Source organism: Bos grunniens, chromosome 11 (genome assembly GCF_055505025.1).
Source record: "Bos grunniens cultivar Pamir isolate PY7600 chromosome 11, Bosgru_T2T1.0, whole genome shotgun sequence".
NCBI lineage: Eukaryota > Metazoa > Chordata > Mammalia > Artiodactyla > Bovidae > Bos > Bos grunniens.
In genome coordinates this window covers 104,921,723-104,936,359 of record NC_141175.1, presented here as the reverse complement: position 1 = coordinate 104,936,359, position 14,637 = coordinate 104,921,723, and the positions used below count along the sequence as shown (strand labels likewise).

Genomic DNA, 14,637 nt, shown 5'->3' with positions numbered 1-14,637 from the left:
AAGCCCAGGCAAAATTAGTAGGCTTGACAAGCTTCCCTGCCTCAGAGGAAAAATTTAGCTAGAAGGTGAAAGAAAGAACGACATGGGGACACCAAATTCCGGTGAACAAAAAGGAGGTACTTTATTTTCCAAAGCAGTTTTATACCTTAAGTTGTGCATAGAGGATAATGGGGGAAGGGGTAGAGGCATGCAAAGACAGCAGTTCCTGATCCTTATCGAAGTCAGGCTTTCAAACTTATCATATGCAAAAGTTTAGGTGATTTACATCATCTTCTGGCCAGGAAGCCTGTTAACATTTTAAGAAACTTATTTTTCTCTAAAGGTGATTATTTTAAAGTCAGGCGCCAGCCTCCAAAAAGCATTGGAGAAAGTTGCATTCCTATAGGGCAAAGGTGAGGTGGGCTCAATCAAGAAAAGAATTAACTCAAGGGTCCAAGATTATAAACATTGAGGCGACTGCTTACATTTCTATACACCCATTATATCAATCAATACACCGCCAAGGACACAGTAGGTAAGGGATATGGAGACTTAGCAGCAAACATTGGCCCAACAAGTGAAAAACCCTTCACCAATACAATTTCTAATCAATCTTTTAACTACTCAAAGGAATCTGTGTTTAGACAGTTTAGAACATCTCCTGCCTCTCACAGTTGGGAGGCTCTGAACAATCACATGTTGCCGGAAAAAACCTATTCAGGCAGGCTAGAGGACTTCCAAAGGAGTTTGTAGGTTGAAACACTGTCACACCCAAGAATTATTAACTGGAGCTGTAAGCTAACTCTTTTTGCAGAGAGAGGTAGTGGGGAACAGCCCCCCGTAAAGTCAGAGGTGTAGGTGACAGCACAAAGCAGAAAGTAGGCAGACTCTGGTTTTGGGGGTAGATTGCTCGAGAATTTCCAGGGAGACTCCTGAGGCTTGATCCCGCCTTTGCGTATGCCGAGCCTCCTTCCTCATGACCTTTGTCATGGGCGGAGTTCCTCACGCTGGCTACCGGCAGTGATAGAATTCCAGTTGAGCTATTCCAGATCCTGAAAAGTGCTGCACTCAATATGCAATATGCACTCAATATGCAATATGCCGGCTCCCGGCATCTCCCCCTTTTTTATTTCTTAAAACAGCCAGATGCAGCTCAGTCGCGAGCTTCTGAATATTCTGCCGAAGAATCCTGACAATACAAGGAAGAACGATTATGAGAAGCAAAATTAAAGCACCAGCAGCGATGTATCCAAGGATATTAGACAGAATGTTTTTTCCTGAAATGAAGTTAGAGAAAGTGTGAAAAAAGTCATTAGCTGCTCCAGCGGCAGTAAAATCCAGTTGAGAGTGTTCCAGGGTCTGTATTTGATTATGAAGTTTCCCTAAGTCCAGGCCAATGTCAGAGCTGTTCCAAACACCTGAGATATGATTTTTGATTTTTTCCCATTCATAATCTGTCTCGTTTACCTTTAAAGATGTCACGCATATCCACCGGTAATCAGCGTGGCAAGACAGAGCCATTTTCACTTTTAAAGCCTGTAACTCAGTCCCAATATGCATTATTGCCTCTTCTAAGGCGTCTACTCTCATCTCCAATTTTCTATCTATAACCTCCTGTGTTGCTAGAGTTAAAGAGACATTTTTAGACATAGCATTAACATATTGGGCAGTATGCACTTGTTGAGTCAATGATATCGCTGCTGCAGTAACAGAAGTAATTGCTGCTATCAAAGCTGATATTCCTAAAATAAGTAAGCCCACAAATCGCCGTTGTCGCATTAAATCTTGTAGTTGTTGTAACACGGCGAGGCCGTAATTGTCATACCAGTGGCTAGTCACTGTCACAGGTATCATGAGATAGGGTGGGCGTTGTAACACCACAAAAGAGCAAACATTATATTGAGGGGTCAAACAAGATGAAAGCATACATTGTTCACAGGTTACTATATTAGGTCCACCTGAATAATTCATGCGTACATTAAGTCTCTTGGAGTCATTAGTAAAAAGAAAAACATAAGGGGAGGGCAGACAAGCTAAAACAGAATAAGTAGAATTGCTATCTGGGCGGTATAAGGAAACAGGAGCAGTAGCAGCAAGGGCTTTCCAAATTTCAGGTTGCCAATAGGTCTGTTTCTTAGTCGTATAAGACAGCATAGGAGGAACAAATTGATTACGATGCCTTCTAGTGGCATGTATTGGCCAAGGAAGAGGAATCCTATCCCAATTCTCAAATCTGCCCTCAAATGTATTATTGGCTAATGGATCCTCACCTGGATTCGGGTTGCTCCAGTCCTGAATAGTATAATCTCTACCTCCTGGTATCCTATAATCAATCCTTGAATCATAAGTACAAGATGTCCAAGTTGGATATCCTGTATGACTGTCTATGGTGTTCCATACTTTGTCTGAAGGAGCAACCTTATAACAATTCGGATATTTAGGTGGAGATTTGAAATGCAGGGTTACATAGGGGTCAAGAATCCCGGGCATACGAGCCAATAATACCCAAGCTGACCGATGATGTAAAGACCAGGAATCTGTTATAATTATTTTTTTAGAGGCCCCAACACATCCTTCTTTGGCGGGGGTAATAAAGCTTCTAGGGTCATTGGGGAAGTTAAAGCAAACAGGGAAATCACCTGTTAATCCCCTGAAGGTATAATTGAAGTTAATAGGATATTTATCTCTAGTGTAAGAAGTATAGGATCCTCCCAAGAGCTGAGGTTGGTCTGTGTTGACCCGTATAGGCTCATTATCCCAAGTAACAACTTGGAAAGTTGGAGGATCTGGGAGATACGCCCAATATTTGGTTGGAATAGGAGAGGCGCTTACCTGACAGGAAAGCAAAGCAAGCATGGCAATAAACGTTTTCTCAGGAGAAGCTGGAGATCCCTGTAAGGAAGCTATTCCCCGTGCCTGGTGGCAGAGTGTTTTTATTTGTCCCCAAGTAGGTATGGAGGCATTCTGGGTCGCCTGAGTCAGGCGGCCTGACACCCTTTTGTGAGGCAAAGGATCGGGGGGAGCAATATCTTGTATGTGAAGTTGAGACATCTGCTTGGTGGGCGGATCTGTTCCTTGTTCATCCGGGATCTCCGTTGTCAGTTGTCCCGACTCCGGCGGCGTTTCCCGTGCTGGCGCGGGGAGTGAAGGCAGAGGAGGTCCCTTCCTTTTTCGGGGTCGCGGCAGCCGGGGAATCCGGTATCCGAGGGGCTGAGACATGGCGAATCAATCTGTCGGGAACCCAAATTGGAGAATCTGCGTCCTGTGGAAAAATGCAAGCATATCCTCGACCGCTGGTTAACAATGGGTCGGGACCTTTCCATTGTCCGGAAAGGAGGTCCTTCCATTTAACTAATGGTTTTGCATTCAGCTGCTCCGGGCACCAATGGCGAAGCATTGCAGTAGTTCCGGCCGAATCAGCATTTAAAATATTTATTACAAAAAGAGCATGTTGCAAGATTTGATGGGGAGAGCTATACTTAAACTCCCCTTCTTTTAATTTTTGAATTTGGATTTTTAATGTTTGGTGTGCTCTTTCCACAATGGCTTGTCCCTGGGGATTATAAGGGATGCCTGTATTATGTTTAATTTGAAACTTCATACAAAATTCCTGAAAAGACTTAGAAGTATAAGCAGGAGCATTGTCAGTTTTCAAAGCTTTTGGTAGGCCCAAATATGAAAAACAAGTAAAGAGATGTTGTATCACATCTTTAACTGCCTCTCCGGTACGAGCAGTTGCAATAATAACGTGAGAAAAAGTATCTATAGTTACATGAACAAAAGACAATTTTCCAAATGAAGAGATATGAGTTACATCCATCTGCCAGAGTGCATTGGGCTTAAGACCGCGAGGATTAACTCCCATAGGTAGACTATTATAAACAGTGGGGCAGTGTAAGCAAGAACGCACTATCTCTCGAGCAGTGTCTCTGGGAATTTGGAATTGATATCTTAAAGCAGTAGCATTTTGATGATGAAGTGAGTGAGAGGCTCTGGCCTCCTCAATCACAGTAGCCACTGTATTTCTGGTTAACAAGTCAGCCAAATCATTAAAGGCATTTAAAGGGCCGGGCAATCTGGAATGAGCCCGAATGTGTCCAATGAAAAATATTTTATTTCTTTTCCAAATTTGTTGCTGTAATTTAGTTAACAAATGAAATATGGTAGTTTTATTTTCAGGCAAAACCGCAGTTTCAATGTGTGGAAACAACCTGACAATATACTGAGAATCAGAATAAAGGTTAAATTCCTCATCTGCAAACATAGCAAAAGCCTCTATGACTGCTGTTATTTCAGCTCTTTGAGCTGAAGTTTCCTGTGTTTGTAAAACCTTTTGGTGATCTTTAGTAACTATGGAGGCTTTACCGTTTGCTGACCCATCAGTAAAGGCTATCTGAGCATTTGGGATAGGAGACTGTTTGCATCTGACGGGAAAAGTAACTGGATGTTTGGACATAAAATTCAGCAAAACATGTGAGGGTAAATGATGCAAAAATTGACCATAATAATTTCCTATGGCAATCTGCCAATCCTCATCAAACATTAGAAGAGCATCAAGTTGTTCCTTATTATATGGAATTACAATCTCTGCTGGCTCTTTGCCAAATAGTTCAATGCTCCGCTTTCTTCCTTTCAATATCAACGTAGCTATCAGTCCTGGATAAGAAGCTACTACCTTTTTAGCTTGGGTGGGGAGATGGACCCATTCTAGGGGGCCGCTTTGCCATAAAACTCCCGTAGGTGCAGTTGGAGTAGCTAGGCAAAGGAATTGCCAGTTTGCTTGTAAATTAACTCTTTTTACATAGCTATCAGATAAAGCTGCTTCCACTTTCTCTAAGGCCTCCTGAGCCTCAGCAGTTAATTGTCTCTTAGAAGTTGGATCAGGATCCCCGCGTAAAATGTTAAAAAGAGGTTTTAATTCAGCAGTGGTTAATTTTAAATAAGGTCTGATCCAATTAATGTCGCCTAAAAGTTTTTGATAATCATTTAAAGTAACAAGGTGATCTTTTCTCAATTTTAATGGGGCATGAGTCACAGTTTCTGAATTGATAACCCGTCCTAAGTAAGTTATGGGCGGATTGACTTGAATTTTCTCTGGGGCAATTTTTAAGCCTCTGTCTGTTAATGCCAGGGTCAAATCCTGGAGGACAGTTTGTAAATGAGCTCTATCAGGGTGAGCTATTAAAATATCATCCATATAGTGAATCATATAGACCTGTTCATATTTAGCTCTAACATCTTCTAAAGCAGCATTAACAAATTTTTGACATAGAGTAGGGCTATTTTTCATTCCCTGGGGCAACACTTTCCATTGAAACCTTAAATGAGGCTGTTTAAAATTTTCTGCTGGTAAACTAAAGGCAAATCGCTTTTTATCCTCAGCATTTAAGGGGATGGTGAAAAAACAATCTTGTAAATCAATTACGATTATATTATATCCCTCTGGGACGGCTACAGGGGAAGGGAGTCCAGGTTGTAGGGCCCCCATGTCCTCCATGGTGGCATTAATGGCTCTTAAATCCTGTAAAAGTCTCCATTTACCAGATTTTTTCTTAATGACAAAAATAGGAGTATTCCAGGGGCTATTGGAGGGCTCAATATGTCCCAATTCTAGTTGTTCAGAAATTAACGCTTTGGCTGCCAGTAGTTTTTCTTTAGTCAGAGGCCATTGTTCTACCCACACTGGGTCCTGAGATTTCCAAGTAATGGGGTCGGCAGCAAAAACAATGGCCTCCATCAAAAATTTGGATACCCTAATCCAGCACGGAACTTTCGAGGAGCAGGGCAAATCAGCTCAGTTATTCCTGTCTGCTGTTTACCTAACCCTTTTGAAGGGTCATAGCCCATTTGTAGCATTTGAAAAGTTACTTTATCATCAGGGCTAAAAAGTAACATGCCCACTTGAGACAGCACATCTCTCCCCCACAGGGAAAAGGGGAGCGAAGGAATCACATATGGTTGGAATGTTCCACGGGTATTCTCAAATTGCCAGTCTAAAATTTTTGCACTTTTAGCTACTGCAGGAGCTCTTCCTATGCCCACCAAATCATTTTCAGTAGTATGTGTGGGCCAGGAACTGGGCCAGTCTTTCCCAGAAATACAAGAAACGTCTGCTCCTGTATCTAATAGTCCTTCAATAGACTTGCCACTAACGAAAATAGATTTCATAGGACGCTTCTTAGTAATTTCTGTTACCCAAAAAGCCATGTCACTAGATCCAAATCCTTTGTCCTGCCTTTCCTTTTGGGTGGCTGTTTGCCCAATTGCAGTATGATAAGGCAAAAGTAAAAGTTGGGCTATTCTCTGTCCCTGATGTATTTGGAAAGTTTTAGTTGGGGGTGAAATCATTATCTGAATTTCTCCTGTATAATCTGAGTCAATTACTCCAGGAATAATTGTAAGACCTTGCATAGCTAAGGAACTTCTGCCTAATATAATTCCTACCAAGCCAGTTGGTAATGGGCCTTTAACTCCTGTAGGGATTTTAATAGTGGGGCTATCTGGAGTTAATATTGTTGAGGTGGTGGAACTGAGGTCCAGTCCTGCACTGCCTGGGGTTGCTCTGATGAGCTCTGCGACGGGACGAAGGGAATGAATGGGTTCAGTGAGGCTGCCCCAATCGTTGTCGGGGCCTGGGGCTGGCCCCTCAACCCGTTTCCCGACTGCTGGTCGGGGCCTAAAAAGACTCCATTTCTATGAAATCTTGACCTACAGTCCCTTGCCCAATGATATCCTCTCTGGCAGCGAGGACAGAGAGACCTAGGATACGTGGGCTGGGGGGCAGGATTTTGCAGAGCAGACACGACTGGTTGGGCAGGGTTAGGCGGATAAGAACTAGGTGGTCTTTGAGGGCAGGCACGAGAAATGTGTCCCACCTGACCACAGGAAAAACAAGTTCTAGGCAATGCATTCCTATTTTGGTTATTGGGATCGCCTTGTGTTGGTTTATTCTTATTAGTAAAAAAGGATTGGACTGCTTGCTGATAGGAATTCCCTTTCATTGCTGCAGCTATAGCAACACCCTGTAGCATTGACGGTCCTACATCTGCACACTGCTTTATATAATCAATTAAAGTTCCAGATCTTCTTATAGGGCGTAAAATAGCCTGGCAGGTAGAATTAGCATTTTCAAAGGCCAATTGTTTAGTCAATAATTTGGCTGCCTCAGAATCAGAAATTATTCTCTGGACAGCTTCTGAAAGCCGTGAGACAAAGTCTTCAAATGGCTCTTCTGACTTTTGTTTAATATTAGATAGAGCAGTACCTGATGCATTACCATCGGGCAATGAACGCCAGGCAGTAAAAGCACAATTAGCTACCTGTCGTATAGCAATTTTATCTAATTTCATCTGTTCATTAAGCGAGGGGTAGTCAACTTGTCCAAGTAGCATAGTTTCAGTGATATATTGAAGCTCTCCCTCCTGGTTGCTAAGAGCACACATGCGAGCGAGATCATCATATTCAGATTTCCAGAGTATGAAATGTCCTCCAGACAGGCAGGCCCTAGCAATTGTTTTCCATTCTCGAGGTGTTAACCATTGACCTGCTAAATTTTCTACCAGCTGCATCGTGTATGGGGCTTTAGGCCCATACGAGACACATGCATTTTTAAGTTCTTTTACCAATTGAAAAGAAACGGGCTCCCAGCCGAGAGCCTTTTGTTCGTCTTCATCATTGTCAAAAATTAAAGGGAAACAAGCCTGGAGTTGGGGATCGAATTTGTCGCCAGGGGCAGAAAAGACCCGTCTCTGTCTCCGTGGAATCGATAGTGGAGCATTCCCACTTCGATAAGGAGGTGGCGGAAGTGTTATGGGTTTAATATCTTGTGGCCTGCATTTCATGTCCTTCGGTATGGGACCTGCTTGGCTTGGTATGGGAGGTGGTGGCAAAGACATAGGTTCCGTATTTCCTGCTCTGTACTCTGGAGCTCTTTGGACTGTTTGGTATTCAGAGGTTACAAATGGATTAACTGGGAAGGTGTCCTGTGAATTCCTAGGGGCATATGGCCTGATAGGAGAAATTTCCCTTAGGCTCCTTGGAGCAGATGGCCTGATAGGGGAAGTTTCTCTTAGGCTTTTTGGGGCGTCTTTGTTTAAGAGATGCCAATCTTCATCGGAGTGATATTTAGCTGTTATCTCATCTAAATTCTCTTTTCCTTTTGGGGAAGACTGATCTCCTTTCTCATCCCTGTCTTTAAGTTGTTCCTGAGTAGTCATGGCTGCTAACATTTTTCTTAGTTGCCGATAGTCAGGCGGGTCTTCGTTTTTCTCATTTTCCTCAGGTTTAACTACAGTTTCAGCCTCATTTTCCTCTTTAACGGTTACTCTTTTAGATTCAGGGGCAGGTTTAGCTACAGCATTTTCTTCACTATCCCTTTTAAGATGTACTTTTTCTGAATCCGGGGCAGGGTCTAAGACATCTCTAATGATATTCCATAAGGAAAAGGTGTCATTAGGCACCTTTTCTGAGCCATGTTCGGCATGGTAAGTTTTTAGCTGTTTTCCTACTTTCTCCCAGACATCTAAGTTAACAGAGCCTTCATCTGGAAACCAGGGACAATGCTCTTGTACAAAGGAAAAAAATGATTGAATGGTAGATTTTTTAACTTTGATTCCTCTTTTATTTAATAACTGTAAAATTACTCCTATAAAGAGCTGTCTTTCATTTGATTCAGTGTTACCCATGTCAGAAAATTAAATATAATAGAAGATAAAGCTTTTAGCTTTTTAAAAGATCAGGCTCTTCTTTGGCCTTTTAACTTCAGAAAACCGTTTTCTTTCTCTAAGTCTAACTCTTTAACACTTTCAACACTTCCCACTCCTCTCGCCCTGTCTATCCTACAGGGGGGTCCGCGGCACCCTTGAGTGGGGTCCTAGCCGTCCCGAACACTGGAAGAACAATAGGGCTGGTGACCCAGATTGTTCCGGGGGAGGAACAGTAGGCTGGTGACCCAAACTGTTCCAAGGGAGGAGCAGTAGGGCTGGTCACCCAAACTGCTCCGTGGGGGAACAAGAGGGCTGGTCACCCAGTTGTTCCGAGAACGGGGAGCAATAGGGCTGATGGCTCTGATTGCTTTGGGGAGCTTACCTTCGAAAGTCCCTGTTTCGGGCGCCACCTGCCGGGGACCAGCCCCGGCTGAACCAGGGTATTCGAAGGAGAGACGGCGTAGGCGAAGATCAGGAAACAATTGCTTAATTAAACGTTAATTAAGGATATAAAGAGTAATAGAATGAGGATAGCTCAGTAAAATTCAGTGAAGAAAAGAGGCTGAAATAAGGATAGCTCAGTAGGAAAATTCACTGAAGAAAAGAGACTGAATAAAATTCCAAAGCAGGGAATTAATGTCACCTACGAAGGCCGCAGGCGTCCTCCCGTTCTCCCGAAGGAGAGGAGACACTAAGGCCTCCCCGGTCGGATCTTAGAAGCCCAGGCAAAATTAGTAGGCTTGACAAGCTTCCCTGCCTCAGAGGAAAAATTTAGCTAGAAGGTGAAAGAAAGAACGACATGGGGACACCAAATTCCGGTGAACAAAAAGGAGGTACTTTATTTTCCAAAGCAGTTTTATACCTTAAGTTGTGCATAGAGGATAATGGGGGAAGGGGTAGAGGCATGCAAAGACAGCAGTTCCTGATCCTTATCGAAGTCAGGCTTTCAAACTTATCATATGCAAAAGTTTAGGTGATTTACATCATCTTCTGGCCAGGAAGCCTGTTAACATTTTAAGAAACTTATTTTTCTCTAAAGGTGATTATTTTAAAGTCAGGCGCCAGCCTCCAAAAAGCATTGGAGAAAGTTGCATTCCTATAGGGCAAAGGTGAGGTGGGCTCAATCAAGAAAAGAATTAACTCAAGGGTCCAAGATTATAAACATTGAGGCGACTGCTTACATTTCTATACACCCATTATATCAATCAATACACCGCCAAGGACACAGTAGGTAAGGGATATGGAGACTTAGCAGCAAACATTGGCCCAACAAGTGAAAAACCCTTCACCAATACAATTTCTAATCAATCTTTTAACTACTCAAAGGAATCTGTGTTTAGACAGTTTAGAACATCTCCTGCCTCTCACAGTTGGGAGGCTCTGAACAATCACATGTTGCCGGAAAAAACCTATTCAGGCAGGCTAGAGGACTTCCAAAGGAGTTTGTAGGTTGAAACACTGTCACACCCAAGAATTATTAACTGGAGCTGTAAGCTAACTCTTTTTGCAGAGAGAGGTAGTGGGGAACAGCCCCCCGTAAAGTCAGAGGTGTAGGTGACAGCACAAAGCAGAAAGTAGGCAGACTCTGGTTTTGGGGGTAGATTGCTCGAGAATTTCCAGGGAGACTCCTGAGGCTTGATCCCGCCTTTGCGTATGCCGAGCCTCCTTCCTCATGACCTTTGTCATGGGCGGAGTTCCTCACGCTGGCTACCGGCAGTGATAGAATTCCAGTTGAGCTATTCCAGATCCTGAAAAGTGCTGCACTCAATATGCAATATGCACTCAATATGCAATATGCCGGCTCCCGGCAGGACGGGTCACCTACGTCACTTTGCTTTTTATACTTGTTCCTTTGTGTTACCTGCCATGTCCCCTAACAGTCCCTGACTCTGCCTTGGGGACTTACAGGCCAGCACCTGCCTTTGAGGCATAAACTGTTTCAGGGTCATTTTTAGGACCCCCTCCAAACCATCTGTGGCGTTTGCACGGTTTCTGGTGGTGAGTGGAGGCAACTCTGGCAGGCATGTCCCTACAGTCCTGGCCCTTTTCCTGGTGACAGTCTTTTTAAGTACAGGCCGTTTGACAAATACTGAATGTCTATTTCCAGTGGGTGCCAGACACTGTTCTGGGTGTTGGACAGACACCTCAGTGGGCAAAACTTTCAAGTTTCTACCCTTGTGGAGCTGACATCTAACCATCTCATCCTCTGCTGCCCCTTTATCCTTTTGCCTTTAATCTTTCCCAGCATCAGGCCCTTTCCAGTGAGTCGCTCTTCACATCAGGTGGTCAAAGTACTGGAGCTGCAGCTTTAGCACCAGTCCTTCCCATGCATATTCAGGGTTGATTTCCTTTAGGATTGACTGGTCGGATCTCCTTGCAATCTAAAGGACTCTCAAGAGTCTTTCTTCAGCACCACAATTTGAAAGCATCAGTTCTTTGGCACTCAGTCTTCTTTATGGTCCAACTCTCACATCTATATATGACTACTGGAAAAACCATAACTGACTATATGGATCTTTGTTGGCAAAGTGACGTCTACTTTTAAAACAGCTGTCTAGGTTTGTCATAGCTTTTCTTCCAAGGAACAAGTATCTGTTACTTTCATGTCTGGTCACCGTCCACAGTGATTCTGGAACCCTAGAAAATAAAATCCGTCACTGTTTCCACTTTTCCTCTTCTATTTGCCATGAAGTGATGGGATCGGATGCCATGATCTTAGTTTTTTGAATGATGAGTTTTAAAGCCAGCTTTTTCAGTTTCCTCTTCCATTCACCCTCATCAAGAAGCTCTTTAGTTCCTCTTCGCTGTCATTAGAGTGGTGTCATCTACATATACCAGGTTGTTGATATTTCTCCTGGCAATCTTGTGGCTGCCCTGGAATCAGCACAGATAGGACAGCAGCGGTTTGGGGCAAGGACTGTTGTCTGCAGGGACTGGGAGGAGGACTCGAGGGTCTGTGGGTGACTGCAGCAAGGACACGGTGGAGAGGGGATGCCTGTTTTCCTGGTGTGACCTTCAGAAGGGGAGCCACAGGGCCTGGAAGCAGGCAGGCCTCTCAGTCCACCTTGGGCAGAGTCGCGGGGGCCACGGGGGAGCGGGCTCTGGGTGGGCACAGACGCGGGCTGGCAGTTGCAAGGAAGGAGGCATTACAAGGGGAGGCTGGGAAGACCCCACAGGCAAGGGACAGATTTCCATGTAGGCTCAAAACTAGATGCTGCAGACGATGGCCTGAAGACATGTTTCATTTGACTGATCCATGCAATTTTTTTCTAAATGTTTCTGTAACTAGTTGCTAGCATTTAAAAATCAAGAAATTTTACATAAAAATGTGGGTACTGGGCTGCTCTTTAAAAATCAGAATTTCTGGACACATGGGGGCCACTGCTCGGCACTCAGTGGGGGTGGCTGCACCTCGGGCAGGGTATACCCGCCTATCCACCACAGCCTATCCACCACAGCCCTACTCATCCCCGGCCTGAGGGGCTTGGCCTGTCTGGCCTCCAGGTCTCCCAGGCGTTTCCACATTCAGCCCTTCAGCAGCTCAGCCACTAGGCGGCGGTTTTCGCTCTGCTGTCATCAGATCAACCAGGCCAGCTTCCTAAGCAAATGACTCTAGGAACGTTTCCTGTTGTTCCCTGCTGGGAAACAACAAGGTTTCCAGACAGGCAAGCAGGGCAGAAGTGGGTCATGGCAGAGTCACCTGTGCAGTGTCCCCTGGCTTCCGGCCACAGGGACAGGGGGTGGGCTCCCCCGCCCAACTCCTCAGGTATCAGAAGCCTTTGCTCCGTCCTGGGCTACACCTGCACATCTAGGAAACGAGTGCGGTCCCTTGCAGGTTCTGCACTGTGGCCGAGTGAGGCCCAGCCAGGCAGGGTCTAGTGGCTGGGGAAGGGCAGGTGCCTTCCCCTGCCCACTGAACATACCCTGGTCCCAAGAAGCCCACGCTGGCTCCTCTGGGCCCCTGGCCCTCCCTGGAGAACCAATACCACCTGCGACCAGCAGTGGAGTCCCTGCCCAGCCCTGTCTGTGAGGCCGCCTGGGCAGCAAGGGGCCGCTGGGGGAGAACAGGGATGGGCACCTCCCTACCTCCACCTGACTGTGGGGGCGCCGCCTTGGCTTGATTCCTACCACTTGCCTGGTCTGGTCACCTCTCCCTTGAGGGAGCAGGGGGCAGGGAGGGAAGATCCCCACCCCTGAGACCGACACCTCCATGGGTTCAGGGAGGAGTCTCAAGCCCTTTACTTGCCAACAACAGAAGCGAGTCCCTACTCAGGCAGGAAAGAGCCTGTGTGGCTCAGGGGGCTGCAGGGAGAGCTCAATAACCAGGCTGTGGGCCCTGCCCTGGGGGCGCTGCAGCTGGCTCCCCCCGGCTCCTCTCTTGCCAACCCTGCATTCAGCATCACACTGGCAGCCTGAACGAGGCCAAAGTGAGAGGACTGCACCCTCCGGGAGCTGGCACTCCGACATTCATTAGCATGCCACTGCTCTCTGGCTCAGCTCTGCTGCCCTCCCTCCCGGGGGTCCCAGGGCAAGGACAGAGCTTTCAGGAAAAGCCTGGGCTCACACCGGTGCGCACGAGGCGCGCGGGCCTGCTCCCCCACAGGGAGTGTCTGTCAGGAAGGCCAAAACCGTAGCTGCCACACTGGTGACACTGCGAACAGGCTCCCCTGGGCCTCCACTGCCTCTTCTATAATATGGAAGTAATTTCTACCTTGAGAGTCATGGGCATTTAGTGAAAGTGCTTTGCAAACTGAGGTTCTGGGTGAAGGTGAATCATCAGCTCCTTCCCTGCATTTCTGCTTGGCCAGCCTGACCATCCCCTGCCCTGCCTTTACCGCAGGGCTTTTGAAATCCCTGGCATACTGACCACTGCCCTCCGGCCTGGCTTCTGACTCAGAGTCACCCTGACCTTTGCATCCTGTCTGGTCTGGGACAAGGATGGCAAATCGGCTTCACCCCAGGTACCAGCTCTGATTGATGGTTTGTCTGCAGCTTCGGGCTGACTCAGTGTGAAGGTGACGTAATGGAGTAGTAATGTCTGCCAAGGGCCCAGGAAGGCTTACCTGCCACAGAGCTGCTGTGTATACACATGATGACTAGCTGGTGACCACCTGATGAAGGCTGTTTCACTTAAACGCAGGTCCCTGAGCTCACTGCCACGTCTCAGCCGCAGGTCCTGTGCGGAGCTGTCTGGTTCCCCTCCCACATGAGCAAGGGTTGTGGGGGAGCAGGGTTTGGGCCAGGGAGCCAAATCCTAGAAACTAGGGCTGGACATCACCTGCTCGTGGGCTACTGAGTTCAATGCCTGGGTAGTAATCAGCAAGGCAGCTTCTGGGGAGAAATCTAGGCACGCTGCCTACAACCTGGGGGGGGAGAAAGGTCTACACGGGCTGCGTGAAGAAGGATTATCTATAGCCAGCATCAAGAGTAGGGGGCTTCCCTGGTGGCTCAGTGGTAAAGAATCTGCCTGCCAGTGCAGGAGACGGGGTTTCGACCTCTGATCGGGGAAGACCCCACCAGCTGCAGAGCAACTAAGCCCATGTGCCACAACGCCCGAGCCTGTGCTCTAGAGCCGGGGAACCGCGACTCCTGAAGCCCAGGCACCCGAGAGCACGGCTCTGCAACGAGAGAAGCCGCCGCAATAAGAAGCCTGTGCCCTGCAATACAGAAGTCCAGATGTAGCAACGAAGACCCAGCACAGCCAAAGATAAGAATTTAAAACGAAAACACCAAGAGTGGAGTGGAGGAACTGTACTGTCACTTGTAGAGTAGCTGCGGTGCATCTGAGATGGCCTTGCGTATTGAGGGAGTCAGATGGTAAATTCAAAGACTCATTCCCACTCCAGCTCTGCATAAACCTGGCCAATACCCCCCCTGCCCTCAAGTTAAACCTCAAACGTCTTAGTGTGAAAGGCTCCTTACTGGCCCTGCTTCCTCCGAGCCTCCTGACTCC

General features: G+C 46.4%; 1 long non-coding RNA gene across 1 annotated transcript; it reads right to left on the bottom strand.

The window, feature by feature from the left end:
• Positions 1-96: 96 nt before the first annotated feature.
• Positions 97-3,233, bottom strand: LOC147363757 (uncharacterized). Its single transcript, XR_015137415.1, has 2 exons — positions 2,812-3,233; positions 97-1,168 (listed from the first exon to the last, which is right to left on the bottom strand). It is a non-coding gene; the product is annotated as an uncharacterized LOC147363757 (long non-coding RNA).
• Between the last annotated feature and the right edge of the window lie 11,404 nt (positions 3,234-14,637).